The sequence below is a fragment of the Amblyomma americanum genome, chromosome 1 (genome assembly GCF_052857255.1).
Source record: "Amblyomma americanum isolate KBUSLIRL-KWMA chromosome 1, ASM5285725v1, whole genome shotgun sequence".
NCBI classification, from domain to species: Eukaryota; Metazoa; Arthropoda; class Arachnida; order Ixodida; family Ixodidae; genus Amblyomma; species Amblyomma americanum.
This window is the reverse complement of record NC_135497.1, coordinates 205,948,097-205,965,356: the sequence shown is the minus strand read 5'-3', so window position 1 is coordinate 205,965,356 and position 17,260 is coordinate 205,948,097. Positions and strand designations below refer to the sequence as shown.

The following is a 17,260-nucleotide window of genomic DNA, read 5'->3' as shown; positions in this document are numbered from 1 at the left end:
CCTGGTCTAATCGAATACGAGAAGTGTATTTTATTTACATTATCCCTCAGGGCAATGTAATGTCAAAGGCAGTACAGAGGAGGAGGGGTGAATATACAAAAATGGGGACAAAAATTACAGTTGTTCACATGAATGTTAAATAGCACCTGAATATACAATGTTAGCTAGTACGGATGGAACTGCTTATCATTTTCAGTGCCAACAACTTCTGCGGGAAGGTGGTTCCAGTCACGTGAGGTTCGCAGCAGGAATCATTGCGAGAAGCATTTCAAGTTACATGACACAATTCCGAATTTTCTATAATGATCAATGCGATGGGATACATAAATTGGCTGGGGGATGAGGTGATCAACGTAGAGCGGGATGATGGTACAACTTGTGGAACAAGGCAATACGGACCACTCTTTTACGCGAAGTCAGCGATGGGAGGCAGAGATTAGACTTCTTAGTGGTTATACTCGCTGTGCGGCTGTATTAAGCAAGGATAAAACGTACAGAGCTATTCTGTACCATCTCAAGATCACTAATTAAGTTCTCGTGAGTAAGGTCCCATACCGGTGTAGCAAACTCTAGTTTTGATCGTGTATTTTTTTATACAGCAATAGTTTCAATTAAGAAGAAACATTAAAAAGTTACGAAGTAATTAGCTTGCATGCAATTAGCATTCTTAATTATGTTCTCGGTATGAATACACCAGTTAAGGGGAAATGTAATGTGAATAACGCCGTGGTATCTATATGATGAGACTGATTCCAACGAAATGTTATCGATGTTTTAGTGAGGATACGCGCAAGTTTTCTAGACACAGGCATGATTTTGCATTTGTTAATAATTAGCTGCATTAGCCATTCTTTGCACCAGTTTCCTATGGTGGTGAGGTCGGACTGAAGTAATGTAATGTCGTTAACGTTGGTTATTTTTATAAAAATGACGCAATAATAAGAGAATAGGTGAATATAAGAGTTATTGGGAGATCATTAATGTAAAATAGAAACAATAGGGGTCCAAGAACTGAACCTTGTGGAACTCCGGAACACAACTCTGTACAACCTGCGCAATAATCGTTATCAAAAACAAATTGTGAGCGATTAAGAAGAAAACAATTCACTTCAGTTAGTTACAGTCATTATTCAGTTTGTGAAGTAATAGCTTGTGACATACCTAGTCGAAAGATTTTGAAAAATCTAACAACTTACAGTCAGCTAGTGATGGTAATTCTGGAATAAGATACAATGCATGTGTAAATGATATTAACTGTGTTTCACAAGAGTAAAATTTTCAGAAACTACGTTTCGCTGACGGAAACAGTGAGTTTTATTCGAAGAATTTATACGAAGTTGGTGCTGCTTATATGCCTTTCCTTCCTGTCATTCTCATTCGCATTATACGCGTGGTGTCCTCTCACTTTGGCTTGCTACTGGACTAAATAATACTAGTATAATCTCCTCCAGGCCACCCAAAATGGGAGCATCTGTTTTGGGCCTGTATAATCCATTCCTATGGGCATATATCCCTTCAGTATCTGCACATGTAGAGCATTCCGGTCCGTTGTCTGCCCATGTCATAATTTTCTGTATGATGCCGTACGTGCATTATTTACAGCATCCGCAAGAAGAACCAGGAAAATGATATGCAGCCCCATCCAAACATGACGAGCCTTCATGAGAGAACCTTCGCCAACCGGTGTCCTCGTATTTTGCAATACTATGAAGTTTTGTATTTTGTGCCGGATAATTTTTCGCATGAAAAAGCTTTTGTATGTTTCGCGGGTGAATATGATACACTGAATGACTATCTGACTTGGTTTCGAAATGACTACTGCATAACACTGACTGTGCGAGTAATGTTTACACAACCTCTGCTATACGCTTGGATAAAGACCACTTGATTAATCTCGCAAGGCTACATCAGTTTAAAAGTAAAGGTAATCTTTCGGCATCACCTTCAAACTGATCGAATTCTTTACGTTATTGCCGCTTTGATTGACGAACCTGGTAAGCTCATATCACGGGCTTTTATTTATAGGCGAATGGTAAGACGTTCGATTCAAATGCAGGATTTGATTGGCCTGTTTCTAAGGGGCCCATTCATTTCAGCTGCACTACCCACCAGCGACAATGCACTCCGAGACCAACTAAACTACAGACCTGCACAGATGGCTTGGTCCTGTGGAGTTGCGTGCGCCAACTTTCGTTAGTTTTTTGCCGTTGAGCACGCTCTATTGCCCTTTTCGTCTGCTGTGACCATCATCATCGTGTGTTGTTTTTTACGCGCTATTCAATACGTCTATTTTTCCTGTATCTGCTATCCTGACATCAGCAATTAAAACAGCCATAATAGACTATTTTCGCTCTAGAAGAGTATAAAAAAGCGTATTGCTCTCTGCCAGCTTTCTTTTCGTCGTGACCACCACGCGTAGCATTAAATGAATGATGACGATTACATGAATGAAAGATAAAACTGTGGTCTTTGGAATAAAATGATGAGGGAGGCTATTTTCCCACCAGGTATATATAAGCTTCACACCAGCGGTAATTCAGTGTTTTTATCCTAGAGGCGTAAGGTATGAACTAGAACATGCGCGCCGGAGCAGTGCTGTCTGTGCGGGTCTGTGGTTCATTAGGTCTTGATGCACTCCCACGTACCACCGATACCGTAGTCTTTCTATGCCGCCATTCGCGAATAAGGTCGCCTATTTTTTCTCAGCCAATTTACAGCACAGGCCTCACGCCATTGCATTTCCGATGGTGGTCCAATATCAAGAAACATCGGCAAGGTACGCGCATCTTGTCCGACGACTAGACCACCAACGCAGCGCGCCGTTGGTGATGCCAAACGCCACCCTGATAGTGGACTAAGAGGAGGAGAAGGAAAATGCTTTATTCAAGGCGAGCACTGAGCTTTTGTTATTGTTGTTGGGCTCTACTAGAGGCCGAAAACAACAACTAAAGCTCAGTGAAAAGCAGCGGTGCATTGGTGCTGGTGTGAACTACCTATAGAGATGGTGCGCTCATTATGAGGCGGTAGAAGGCATTTCCAACTTTCAAAGGAATGACACATCTTTCGAGTGAATTGCTTAATAAAAGAAGTGACAACCCACGAAGCAAACCTTATTCAGCCCCAAGTAAAAGCGGGTACTGGGAGTGGGCGCTTTGAAATTTTCGTCGCAGAACACTGAGAAAGGTTGAGTCGGGCCAATGGCCTCGAATTGTCTCGCACTCCCTATGGCCGCGGCGAGCGTCTCAGACCGGGACGCCAATGACCTTTGAAGGAGCTGCGACAGACATGGCGTTGCGGGGCATCTGCCGACCGACGTTTTCCTCCTTGCGACCACACGCACGCTCCCCGGCAGGGCTTGCGAGGAAGCTCAGCGTGGGGGAAAAAAAAACTGCGAGAAATGAAACTTGAATACCTGTCGCTTCTAAAACTGCCAGCAGATTTTGAGCTCTTGCGAAGAAGAGCGCTTCTGCCCATATATAGTCGCTTCTTGCGGCTCATCTAGACCAGCAAGTAACCATGTGAACCTTTTAGTTTATTAAAATGTTTTGCCATGTGTTCAGCGCTCTTGAATATTCGCCATTAAAGAAACAAATGGCTGGCATTCTTTTCTCTTTGCTTGACACATGGGCTAGTAATAATGGTAAAAATAAAAGGATCCTGAGAAGAGTGGCGCTAACTCTAGAGCTCTGACTCCGCAATAGAAACTGAGCGCAATAAAACCGTTCCCTACAACTAGTCTTTCTGTCCTAAATTTTAAGGGGGGGAGAGGGGGGGATTGTTTCCGTATATTATAGAGCTATGTCGCCTTATCACAAAAGGGCCAGTATACTGTTTAATAGCGTAAATATTAAAGGTGGTCTCAGTATCTTCAACAGGTGTAGAAAGTAATTTGAAGTTGATATTAATAGTGCCTGTACTGCTATGGGGCACATGTAGTACTCATAATGAAGTAGGTACGGTAGTGTAGCCGAGTAAAGTAGGGTAGTTTGGGAGCTAGTATTTTCGCATCGTCGAAGGGTTCAGCGAAACAGAGAAAGAGAAAAAAAAAGAAAACCCATGGAACTGAACCAGAAGATGGCTGCTGTTCTCCTGTGGAGGGGAGGAGGGAGGAAGAGGGTGTGCAAAGGGGAAAAGTGGCGTGCGTGGAAGAAACGACATTAGTAAAGACGTGTGGGCCGCAAAGACGCCATCGCGAATATATCGCGAATATAAATGGCCAAGTGAAAGCGCCGCTATAGGCAAAGGCGCGGCGCCAAAACAGAGTTGCACGAGTGTCAGTGGCATGAAGTTCAAGGTATCAAATATTAGTTCAGTGTACCTGTGTTTTACCTTTCGGTGCCCGAAAGAACTGCAATAGCCTAAAGTGAGCCTGATGTCCCTCTGCTAAGATATAAGCAGCTATATAGGTCCTTCTGCATAAGACAGCTTAGTTTTCGAAAAAGTCGAGTTTGCATCTATAATCCCCTGTGCGTCGAAGCACAGTTATTTTCAAATATATTCTTTTTTATTTTAATGTCGCTATTATATATAAAACGCACTCCGTCTTCAAAACTCGCCCTAATTCTTTTTACTTAAAACGTCTACTTTGCACAATTTTTTTAGTGGTACGAAATGTATATTCTTAGCTCCTATCTTTTTGTGGCTTCCTGAAACATTAAATTTGAATGTTTATATATAAAACATGTGTCAGGGAATGCACAAGACAAGTTTATCTATTTTGTCTTCGTACACTTTATTGACTTGGAGTGACTAATGCGTTCTAAACCGGCTTTAGCGATGCCCCGCTGAGAATTCGGACAGTCTGCTAATGCACCACAGCAACGCACGACTCCTCCGCACTCACTGCAGCTCATTGAGCGCTGCACATTTTCGGACCGTTGTTGAGAACGCCATCTCCCGCACCGCGGAACGCGCGCCTACTTCCGGCTGGCAACGACGTGGTTCTTGCCGAGCGCCCAGAGCTCTTAATGTCTTCTTCGACGCTTCCCCAGTGGAAGGCTCCTCGCCGAGCTCGGATTCGAAGATGCGCCGAGAGAAAGAAAGGATCATACACGCCCCGTTTGCATTCACACGAATGTCACTAAAAAAAGAGAGGTTCCTTGCACGCAGGAAAAGCAAAAATAAAATTGGCACTGTGTAGCACCCGTGTGAGACTGGGAGAAAGCAAAGGGATCGTCTGTACACAGGATATGGCGTAGTCCTTTTGGCCCGTTCAGCGACTCCACCAGGGACCTCCGTCGCCAATGTCGTAGTCGACACCACCGCCACCGCCTCCGCCGCCGTAGCCGCTGTGAACCATGACATCGCCGCCGCCGCCGCCGCCTCCGCCCCCTTCGTCGACGACGATGCTGCCTCCTCCGCCTCCACCGCCATCAGATACGACCGTGATGCCGGTGTCGGGAGCCGCGTCGCCGCCACTTTGGATGACGACGAGGTCGTCGCCGCCGCCACCGCCGCCACCGCCTCCGGCTGCGGTGAAAACAAACAATCACAGGGGGCCTCAGCAGATCTGAAATACCCTGCCCCGACCATGTCATTATGCTTAAGAAAAAGGCTAGTGAATGGAGCGGTATGGGCGGGGGGGGGGGGGGGGGAGGGGGGGGGGGGGTTGAAAATCTACTAGGCCAGACAGTCCCCTCGTCAAAGCCGAGGCTTTAAGTTTGTCGGGCCGTAGAAGTTACCTCCCTTTCCTGGAATATTTCCTGCACTCATGGTTGCCTGTCCATTTTTTTTAATCGCTTTGCGCATGAACTATGATGCAAGATTTAGGTGTAAAAGAACGGAAGGGTTGCTAAACAATACTGCGAACGCATTGTGCCATCCTCGTACGATCGACATCGCTTGCACGTTTTGCTGCAAAAAAAAGAGCTTAAAATTAAGTACACTCAAGCCTGTAGTGTTGCGGTGGAATGATGGGGCAGATTAGGCGTGAGCCAGAGTTATAGTCGCAGTGTCAACAATATAACTAAAAGTACTACAAAACCCAAGACAAAGTGAGCCTTTATCAAGGCAATAGTTACCTTCAAAGCTGTCAAATATTCAAGTTTAAGTAAAGGCAGTGCATAATTGAGAAGCAACATAGCGTCGGCGTTAACGTAACTGGTGCCTCTGCACGCTCTTTGCTCCCTTTAGCACTGGTCTTGATGACAAGCTCCAACAGGACAAGTGTAATGGCAGTGCCTCAAAGGGCGGTCTCTTTAGAGGGACGTGTGAAAAGTACAGTTCTAAACACTAGAAGCATCAAGGCGGTGAAAAAAAGGCCGCGGTGGTGCCGGTGCACGTACACGGCCCAATCATCACGTGAGCTCGAGTAATCACGCTTGACTTCTTTGTATCGACGCTGTCCTTCTAAGTAAAAAAATTTGTTTATATATATATATATATATATATATATAAATATATATATATATATATATATATATATATATATATATATATATATATATATATATATATATATATATATATATATATATATATATATATATATATATATATATATATATATATATATATATATATATATATATATATATATATATATACTGTCTTTGCTCTCTTGTTCTCTTCATAGAGTGAGGAGTGACGATAACTAGCTTTTTGTAAGCTAAGTCGTATTTAAAGAGCCACTAATGAGAAAGCGCTCAAAAGGATTTTCAGTAGTTTTGTGACATATATATTCGAATGTTTGAGCCCTTACGTAGCCCTATTCTAGTAGCGTATTGCATTTTTTTTTTACACAAACCAAACTTCAAAGTCCACATCGTTCTTCCTTCTTTATAGATGCTCGAACAAATTGTTTTCGCGCAGAGCAGGCTCACAAATAAAACATGTTTATTACGGGCTATTGTGTATCCCGGGCTGTAACGCATCCTATGACCGCACTTGTAACGTGTTTTTACGAACATTAGCAGCTCGCTTTGATTTTTTTGAACCAGAAGCACTTTGATCGCCTGCTCCTGATCATGTTGGTGTAGCCAATGGAATGGACCGCCGGTTGAGCGAGCATAACAGCATAGCCAACACAACAAAATTTCATTCAAGACAATACATCACTCACAGTAGTTCACTGGAGATCTGTTGGAATCGCAAGCAGTTTTGTTCATATTAACACTTTTCAAGGGAATGGATGCTACATATTATGGCTGAATAGGAAAACACTTTGCTATACGCATTGCTCCACGAATAATAGATATCCTAGCGAGTGACTTTAATGCAGCTTGTGCCTTATCAACAGCACGTACTGTGAATTGAAAAACTGTGCGTCTGAATCTGCAGATAAAATCAACGACGTATTTTCTTAGCGAAACTTCTTCAATGGTCCCTCCTCGTTTCACGGCCTGCTTTACGAGCTGTTAGAGTAAAACATAATGTGCTCGAGAAGTGTAAAGTGCTTAGTTTGACAAGTTGCCAGAGCAGTTTCTCATAAAACTAAATACCTAATAAAAGCTGTTCGTACGCGCCTATCCTTCAGTACTGTTTCGCATGCGAGCAGTCAAATCGATATGCGGCCTCGCTTCGCCTCGCCGGAATAGTCATTTCGCTTGCGTTCAATGGCGCACGAACTTGGGAATTACCGCATTATCATTGCTTTAAGTCATTTAGCGGAGAGCTTCACACCAACTTCAACGTGCTTTTCATTTCTGCAGGCGCGTCTGTCAATAAGGAGAACAGCACACTGCCGAGCTTCGTACCATACCGAGAATATCAGCGCTATGAGGTGGCCTTGGCGATCCACAGCAGGCGACTTTTAAAATGGTTGACTACAGTTTGTTCGAAGACTATGTGTGCACTCAAATTATCGGAGGCATCGACCGGCACATGAGGCAGTATTTCATAGCAATTCCTTTTCAGGTTCTTAATTTTAGCTCTTAGCAATTGGTCCACACAACCATTTATCATGAAGCCGACGATAAGCACTCATTGCTTGCTATCAGCGGTGGAGTCACGGGCCATAGTTACCTATAGCAGAGCAGCAAAAAAATGAATGAAGAATGAACAAAAACAAAATTTCCTTTCAGTACTTGTTGCTTTGATCACCTACAAACGAAGCTTATAGAACTGCGGGCATGCGCCGTAATGCCACCTTGCGTCTACGCCAGGAAAACTGCTTATAAATGTTGGATGAACAGCTACTGTCATCTTCGGTGCGTGCAACAACCTGCATTAGACTGGAGCTCTAGTTATCGGAAAAGGCAAGGCAGAGCACGCAGGGCACAAAAAACGCCTGTAGACTTAATTTTTCAGTTCTTTCAGTTGCATTTTCTAGCTTCGTTGGGCAGCCCTGCTTGGTTAGCAGCGCACGGAATTTGAAGTGTCTATTTTTAGGAAATGACAAACTCAGCTTGATACGTTTTTTCATTGCATTCCGTAAATTCAGTTAGCTCAAGTGACCTGCTCAGTAATCGGGACAGCAATCATGGCAATGTTTATAAGTTTATTCTTTCTTTTTTCGGGAGGTTTTTCCTAGAACTTCCGACCGGCGTATATAATGGTTTCCCCGCAAGTTCCACCGCTTGCATATAGGGGTTCCACCGCAAGCAGTGAACACATATCTTAGATATATTTGGCCACATTCTAAGTGAACCTCATCTTTCCAGTGGTCTTTATTTATTGATGGCGACTAAACTCGTCCTCCTGCACACTGCGCAGGAATTGCACCAGTTACGTCGCAGCACTGGGACTTACGCTTAAGTGTACAAACTCTAGTTAAGCTAATCTTACTGTAATCCTTATAATAGTTTAACCGATCGCGAGGCAGTCTTTTCAGGAGCCATGGTAAAGCAAGTGAATAATGTCTTCAACTGACAACTTTGGCGTCTCTGTGCGCTACCACTTCAAGGAACATTAATTTGATGGCCTCTGCGCAAAAGTGGTTAACCATACAATAATAATTTACTGTTTCTAAAGGCTCTTCTTCCCAGAGAAGTTTTTTCTTTTGACAAGAAAAATGTGCCCCTTATTCGAAACAAAAATTTCGTTATGTGGCTTAGAAGTGTTAGGCCTTTGCATACCCAACAAGCACTTTTAAAGCCTTTGCGATTTGGTTTACACAGCCCTAGATTTAAAATAAATTTGAACATAAGTGTGGTATAATTATTGCCCTAGTAAGTCAGTCTTGGGCCAAGGCATCTTAGAAAAGCGGCGCTGGCTTAATAGCCAGACGACACTACAGTAACAGCGCTGTGAAGCACACTAAAAACATGTTCCCCACCGCTTAGCTATTCCGGATCTCTCATTACCTACATAAAACGCGTACAAAACTGTGTATAATATTAACGTTGCCACTCAAAGGTTCCTTGATAACGGCATTGACCGGATAGACGTTGAGAAGCACTGGAGTACTGCAATTTTTCATGCCATCGCCACTTTTGAAAGGTAATATAAAAGGGGTTTTGGCCCACTCCGGGACAGAACATTCCGGAACACAGTGGGAATTGCTACTCACCTCCACCACCGCCTCCTCCTCCGTAGCCGCCACCACCTCCTCCCACTTTCCAGCCTCCTTTGCCGCCTCCTCCGTAGCCGCCCATGTTCCAACCACCACCACCACCCCCCATCTTCCACCAGCCACCTCCTCCTCCCCCCATGTCCCAACCACCACCACCGCCCACCTTCCACCCGCCACCACCCTTCCAGCTGCTGCCGCCGGTACGCTGCTTTTTAGGCGGACTGGCCACGGCGTGCAAGCTTTTGATCAGATACACAGATCCCGTCTTGAAACGCCTCGTCATGAGCATTCGTCCGCCATGGCCGCCGTGACCACCGCGGCCGCCGTGGCCGCCATGTCCACCGCCAAACGATGCCGTTGAGCAGAACCCCAGAAAGACACTGGTCAGCGTGAGCAGCTTCTGCGCGTAGGAGAAGGAAACATTTGCTGTCTTTCGCGCTTTCCTGGCTGTTCCCGTGAAAAAGCTGTTAAGCACTGTTCTGTTTTGCTCAACTAATTAAAATATGGCTCGAAAGCTATGCTCTAATGAGGTATCTGTTACAAACGTACCTAATGTACATGCAATTTCTTTAAGTGCCAGCATTATAACTTACGCAGCTGTCAAAATGAGTTAATGAATTACATTATTATGCCAAGAAGCGAGAAAGCCACCGAACAGTTACTAAAGAGAAGAAGCCTTATCGACACCTTCAAAAGATCTCCTTCAGCTTCATTGGTGCTCTGCAGGACGACTGCTTCGAAGGAGGGTTAAAGGGAAGTACGTGCGCAGAATCTGTTCCCACAAATTTTCATTAGACGAGCTTTCTTTCTATCCCGAGACCAGCGGAGTTAGCCGAGGTCCAGGCTGCCTCCGCTGATCTAGCAATGCTTCCAACCTTCCTCGCGATGAAGTTTGCAATATTAAAAAGACCAATCATGCGGCCAATCACACGGCCAATGCAGTAATGCATGAACAACTTATGCGCGGGTGAATATGTCGATGGTGCGTTACACGTAATTAAAGACTCCAACCAGTTGTCGCTGTTCGAAGTGAAGTTGAAGGCCTGTAACCGCCACTGAGCAGTAGCAGTCAACGTTCGCCCAACTGATGGGCGTACTCCACTCACCAGAGGTTGCATGCTGGGTTGTGGGCTGCTGGCGATTTGGAAACTGTTCTGGGGCTCAGTGTGGCTGCGCGGCAGCTTATATAGGGAAGGCCAAAGCAGCAGCTGATTCGCTGAAGTTTTCTTTGTTGGAGAAACAAAACTGTCTCGTCACGACATGCGGCACGCACCGATCGGCATATTAGAAGCGCTCCGTGGATACTATTGTTGAGGCCAGAGGCGAGAAGTGGTGCTTGCTTTTTCTTTTCCCGCATCTTGGGAATTAAAGGGAAACACAGTGGACGCAGGCCAGCCGCGAAAGCGAAAACCAAGGTTAGAAGAAAAGAGGCGGCGGGGTTAAGAATCTTGCGAAGAATAGCCGAGATGTGCCAGGAATAAAGACGAACCCCCCGCTGAGAAAAAAATAAAAAGAGAGAGAGGTAAGCACAAGGAAACGCGAGCGCTTCTCTTGAAAAGCAATTGAGGCCGACGATGTGCCCTGGCTGGTTAACGCCGCCGTACTTTGCGCTCCACTTTCTCGGCACAGAAGGCACCGTGGAAAGAGCCGACGCGGAAGGAGCGCAACTTTCGAGGGCGTCGAGTGTGATAATCGTCACGCGGAACTTTGTGCGGAAGCCCGGCTACCCAAGGCCGCTATGGGCCGAGTGCGTCTGCTGCCGCAGCGACATCGAACTGTTTGTACTCTGTAATGTCGCGTAAGTAAAAGCTCGATGCGATCGCAACTGCTTCGCTTTGATGACACTGTACACGTAACTACAAGAACCGGTCTTTCAGCGCGAAAATTTTCTTTCCTTGTGAACGCGCAGAGGGACAAGAATTATGAAAGACACTTTGTTTTCGTTTGTAAATGCCTCAACCTCGGCGCTCTCACCAACACATCTTTGCTGAAAGGCGTCACTTCATATTCTGAGTGTCTTGAAGAACAATTTTTTTCAGTATTCTCCGATTAAGGCGCCAATTTATTGAAAATAAAGTTTTCCTTCCTTAACTACGTGGACTAAAAAAAATAGCGCGCGTCTAGAAGTTATATTTTCACTGAGGAAACTGAAAGATGAAACATTGTTGTTCATTCTTCTCATTTTAATTTCACTGCTAAATTGTGACAAACCATTCAGTCCAGTAGGGCTGTGAGAAAAAGTTGTCTTTTGTGCAGCTCATATTAGCATAAAAAATATTATATAAAGTTTTTAGGAGAACTTAGCAGCCACAGCACTGTTGCGTTATGAGCCGGTTTTTTCTACTTGTTTGAAATACAGGCGTTATCGTCTTCGCTTGTTCTAGTCAGGCAGCTTCTTTGTTTTATTCATTTTGACGACGTCCGCTTCAGTGTGCCTAATGGTTACGCCACTCATCTGTTGGTTTCAAAGTAACAGGTGAGCGCCGCAAAAATCTTTCAATGCAGATAAAATGCAAAAATGGTGGCGTCCTAAGATTTTAAGCCATATCATAAAAGTGGAAGTGAGCGAAAAAAACCGCATCCCCGTATTACTGCTTACGCTGAGGGCTGTCCGGGCGCTGACTATTCGAAATCAATTCTTTATTTTGACCTCGTATGCGCCTAATATTGAATATAACTCAAGGACCTCCTTTCTCACAAGAACAATGTCATGAGTGTCATTGCTTCGTACATAACGTTAACATGCCACGGTGATATTCTTGACTTGAGACAGAAGCCCTTTCGAGGGCATATTAAGTGTCAGACATACTGTACGTTCCGAAATAACGCTTTTTTCCAATGCACGTTCATATTTCGCTTCTTTCGCGTCTCATATCATCTTAAATAACCATCGCAAAACTTCTCAGAGGTCTCAGGGTGTGTTTATAGGCTGAAGATTATGTCCTGCGCTTACCAGTTTACACATCAGACGAGAAAAACAAAAATGTTCTCGCAAAACAGGCGTCGTCGTTTTGGTGAGATGAGGTCACTTTTATTTTGGCTAACTGAGGAAGGTTACAAGCTCCGCGGTTGCCAGATCCCAACGCCAACTTTTCGTACCATTAGCACGTCTGCGACCCAAAGAATTCCATGACTCAGCTAATTATTAGCCTTTACTTTTTTATGATGCTTATGTACACCATAAAGGCTGGTCGGCTTTAAATGCTGGACTTTAAATGCAAGTATTCTTAACATTTTGTCACTTAAAGTTCTTTGGAGCTGGAATGAGATTAACAAGGTGCCGATTTGAAAAGCCGCTGGCAAGCAAAGGCGGATTTTATTGTTTGGTGCCCTAAATTTTTTTCCTCTCTTGGGAATGGTCCACTGGCACCGGCCAATGACGGACGGCTGTTTCGGCTTTTTTTCTGCAGGTGCTTAAGAGTAGGATAATGTAAATAATGTATTTCATGTAAAACCACGAAAACACAGCGGCCGAGACGATTATTTGTTTGTTTTAGCAAAGAATGAAGCTGGTATGTGGGCTTCCCAAAGTTGGATCGCTAGAAAGATCCAGTTACTGGAATCAGATCTTACCGTGCTACACTAATGATTTCTTAATAATTATAATCTAATCCGGAGAATTCCTGCGAAACCACATAGTCACGACAGCGGTGGCGGCAGGGTTTAATTGACGAGTAAACGTTACTACTCCTTAACGAGTAATGAGCGTCCCTTAGACACTGAATACAGCTCTGTGCATTCAAAGACGGTTTTAGTCCGCCTCTTTACACGACTCATTAAATTCTTCGAGGGCTTGGGTTACAGGAAATATCATTACTTCCCGATTACGGCATTTTTCTGTCTTTTTTTACTGAACTACCTCAGTAATATTCGAATTATATTCAAACACCCATTCCAATTAAATTGCATTCTCTCATTGTATTTAATTAAAGGGCCGCCACGCAGCTGCTGTGGCATTGATCGGGCAGTCGGCACGACGGGCGATAAGAAATTTGTATAATCAAACGAACAGTTACACTTTGCATGGAAATGGTTCGTTTTGCTCATGAGCCACTGTACAGCATACATGTGCGTCCGCAGTAAGCGTGCGTAATGTGAAAACTTCACGGCGCAGATGCGTGCTACTCGAAGCCTCCCTAACTTAAGCCCGAAGCCAAGACTTCACTGGTTACTCCAACGCCCCACCTTGTTATGGCGTTGCTTTCCATCGCATTAAGCTACCCTATTTCCATTTAGTGGAAATCGCGTGACTTATCATCGCGCCATGCGTCAAGCAATGCCGCGAGTGGCTGCAGAGGCTGTCTATTTTCATAATGTGATGTCTGTATTTCGGCCAGATGAGAAGTAAGAGCCATGCGCACCACATTCGCGAGGAAGGTGCAAGAAGGGTCAGGTGGAATTATCGCAATAACTATTTGACGGAATCATGTGTCGAGTTTCTCTGTGGCTGCGAGGGTTAGCCTGTCCTCTCGTGGGGCATCAAGATTACGCTTATTATAAGGCGATCTATGCCTACCAACCGCGGAACGCTATTACGCAAGAGATGCTTTATTGGTCGGTACATACCTTGTCTGTAATCAAAACTCTCACGAACAGATGGAAATGTTCGAAAAATGCCCTTGCAAACATTTTTTAGAAACGAAAGGGACCTTTCGAAATAGACGTTTAGAAAGGTAAAGGACCTTCTCCAAAAGTTCGAGAGAAACCTTGACATCGGGAGTTCTCCCTGTGAGTAGAGATGCAGTGCCATTAAGTGAAACACCAGCGCTCTCCGATCATGGTAATCAGAGACAATGGGCTCGTCATCAGAGCCGGCGAGAAGGGCATTGACCAATCACGAACTGCAATTTTGTAAGAAGGGTTTGTGAATACCACCGGTGGCCGATGACCGCTGGTTGCTGCAAACTTGCTTGTGGTCTTCGCAATTTCACCACCCAATTTCCCAGTGCTAGTGCAGCTGATCTCAAGCAAATCGCGCCGCTTAACAGCCGGTTTGTTTCAAACGCGTTTAAGATTACTCGCAAAGCAATTCCTACGCTGTAAATCTTTTTTTCTTATATAAGGCCCGACTTTAAAACGTCTGGGAGATTACCCTTTCACGACTGTTTTGTTTCGTTAAGGCTGCGCTTTATAGAGTTGTTTTTATTTATTGTTTTATGCAGCCTGTTTTTATTTTCCTTAGAGCGCAGTACGTTTCATGCAGTGCATGGGGGAATTTCGTTTCCCCGCGATACCTCCTTAATTCCCTTTCTTTTGTAGGCAGTGTCGAGCTCAACACTAAACTGCTCACAGTACAATTGCGCAAAGTACATTAATGCTAATTGACGTTAGAGTCAATTTAGCATCAATTTCTCAAGTTTAAGCTGGATGGCTGTCTTCGCACCATTTCCCTTAGTGTAATATAAAGGGAAGCAATCCCAGGGGCACAAGGCTGCAATGCACTAATGCTGGCGTACCATAAACTGAAACTTGTTTTTTTTTGCAGGTTCGTTTATTTTTATCTTTCTAGTGCGTTCGGTATTACATAAGATGCTCTAAATAGCTATTGCATGGGGCAATATATCCTGGTAAATTATAAGTTTGTGTTATCCTTAAATAGCTCGCATTTAGACTTCGCAGTTTCTTAGGAATACGCTTCACCAAACTTGTGCATCACTAAAGTACAGGTTCCGTTAGTAACATAAATCGTTCCGGCTGTTATTCACATTTTGTAAACTTTTTATTGTAAAAAAAAAACAAGAAATGTAGTGACCTCTTTATATTAAAATGGGTCTACGCTGTTTATTGACAAACAACCCTATGTTGCATATACCGTTCATTATAAGGAAAAAAATAAAAATGCGAGCTTTGTAGGTAGCTTCAGAGGCATACAGATTAATTTAAAAAAAAAAACACCCCCGTTGCTTTCGATTAACCGCACACTTATTTTCACATACGAAAGCTCCTTCTTAGAAGCGCACGAAATATGGCGTTACAACATTTTTCAATGACCCCACTCTTTTCTAGCACCCTTCTTCCGTCTTTACTCCCCAACTCCCTCCTCTACGCAGAGTAGCATGTCAGCGAATATTTACGCCAGCTGAAATCTGTTTTTTTTTCATTAACGAGCTCTCTCACGCTGCTGCCTTAATGCTGTCTTCTTGGCTGAGGCAGTCTTATTAACGCGGCAGCGTTAAGGAGCCCGTGTCGCAGACAAGCGTCGTTGTCGTCGGCGTCCGTTGTCAGCGTCGTGGACTGTGGGCGAAAAATTCCCAGAGAACCAGCCTAGGTAGGCCACCTAGGTAGCAGATGGAACACCTAAGTCACATTACCTTGTGCGGTCATAAAAGCTGTCCACCGGATTGTTAGCAAGCTGCCCAAGGTAGCAGGAGGCAGGTAAATTAGTGACCGGTCACGAGAGGTTTCTCGGGAAGAGCAACTTGTGTTGCACAAGCCCCATCAGTGGCAGCAGCTGCCATCGCTGGGAAGCGGCGCCTCGCTTAACCGCAGCACCACTGCGCCACGAATGGTATGCGAACTCCCAAGGAACTGTGAATATTAGGTACAGGATGACCAATTCCGCAAATATGGGCATTAACGCACTAACGCTATCGCGGTATACCATTAAGGCCGAGCTTAAGTTTCCCCTTCAATTTTTAAAACTTTTACAATTTGAATGACTTCCAAGCTAAGTTCATTTTGAAAAAGACTGTGCGCTAAATAGACATTCAGAGGAAAAAAGGGGTAGAGGCGACAGGATATAAGCGCACCCGCAAGCACAACGTGACCCTGAGGAGCAAATCTGGAGGTAAGCTTCCGTTACAATGCAGCAGTTGCCAAAATTGCTACCCCAATTTTAATGAAACTAAGTTTCTAGCTAAGGCTCAGGACAAGACCGAGAGAGAAATAATTGATGCCTTTTCATAGACCTAAAAAAAGACAAGCGCGTTAGCACGTCTTCTATTCACCTTTCTAGGAGTGAACTATCTTTTTTTGATGGCTACATCTAGCCTCTTAACCCATTCTCTGCTACGTATTTTATTTTGCTTTAAGAATTTTTAATCTGCTTTTTATCGTGTTTTTGCCGCCCTTTACACGGTTATATTTTTATCCCCATTTATTTTGTTTCTTTTCATTGTCATAATTATTTTCATGTTGTTATGCATATTTTTATGTTGTTATGCACTTCTTCCTTCTGACTGTCATCTTTCATGCAGCTCTGTATTCTAATGTTCTTATGCATTGTTGTCAGCTCATGTGAAGGCTTTTTTACCAACGTTCTATCATACCTACTTGTTCACATATGTTCACCTACTTGGGTTTTTTATAGCCTCACTTAGATATGCCCTGTTTCTCTTCATCTTGTTTGGTTAGGTTCACGCTCTCTCATGCAGCCCGTCTCTGGGCATCAGCGTATATATAAGTGCTCCTGGCTTCATTTGTCGTTATTAAAGTTGAAAGTTGCACTTCTATCCTGTCGTCACTACCCCCCCTTTTTTTTTGTGAACGTCTATTTAGCGCACAGCCTTTCAAAAATGAATATATACCAACTAGCCTGTCAGAAAACCTTACTCAGGATATGTAGGTCTAAATTTCATTGTGCGCAGCCATGCTATGCATCTTACCCATCATGCTAATCCAAGAGTTCAGTGAGGGGAGCCTTTTCTTTCCTTCTACACCTGTCCTTATGCATTTGCAGTAAGTTGTGTATTGCTCCATACTTGGCTGTACGAGTGTAAAAACTCAGAATTGTTGGGTTTAACATCCTGAAGTTACACAAGTCGGGGGTTCGATCTCTGCCACGGCGGCCGTAATTCGATGCAGGTGAAA

At 44.1% G+C, this 17,260-nt stretch overlaps 1 long non-coding RNA gene across 2 annotated transcripts in view; it reads left to right on the top strand.

Annotated features, from left to right (window-relative positions):
- The window catches only part of LOC144094819 (uncharacterized), a 46,807-nt gene that overhangs the window by 7,737 nt on the left and 21,810 nt on the right, over positions 1-17,260 (top strand). The window contains exon 3 of one of the 2 annotated variants that reach the window (XR_013306588.1): positions 1,603-1,938. The exons of the other annotated variant lie outside the window; for it this stretch is intronic. This is a non-coding gene — a long non-coding RNA (uncharacterized LOC144094819). Of the gene's footprint in view, positions 1-1,602; positions 1,939-17,260 lie in introns of those variants that run through there. 2 annotated transcript variants of the gene reach the window in all.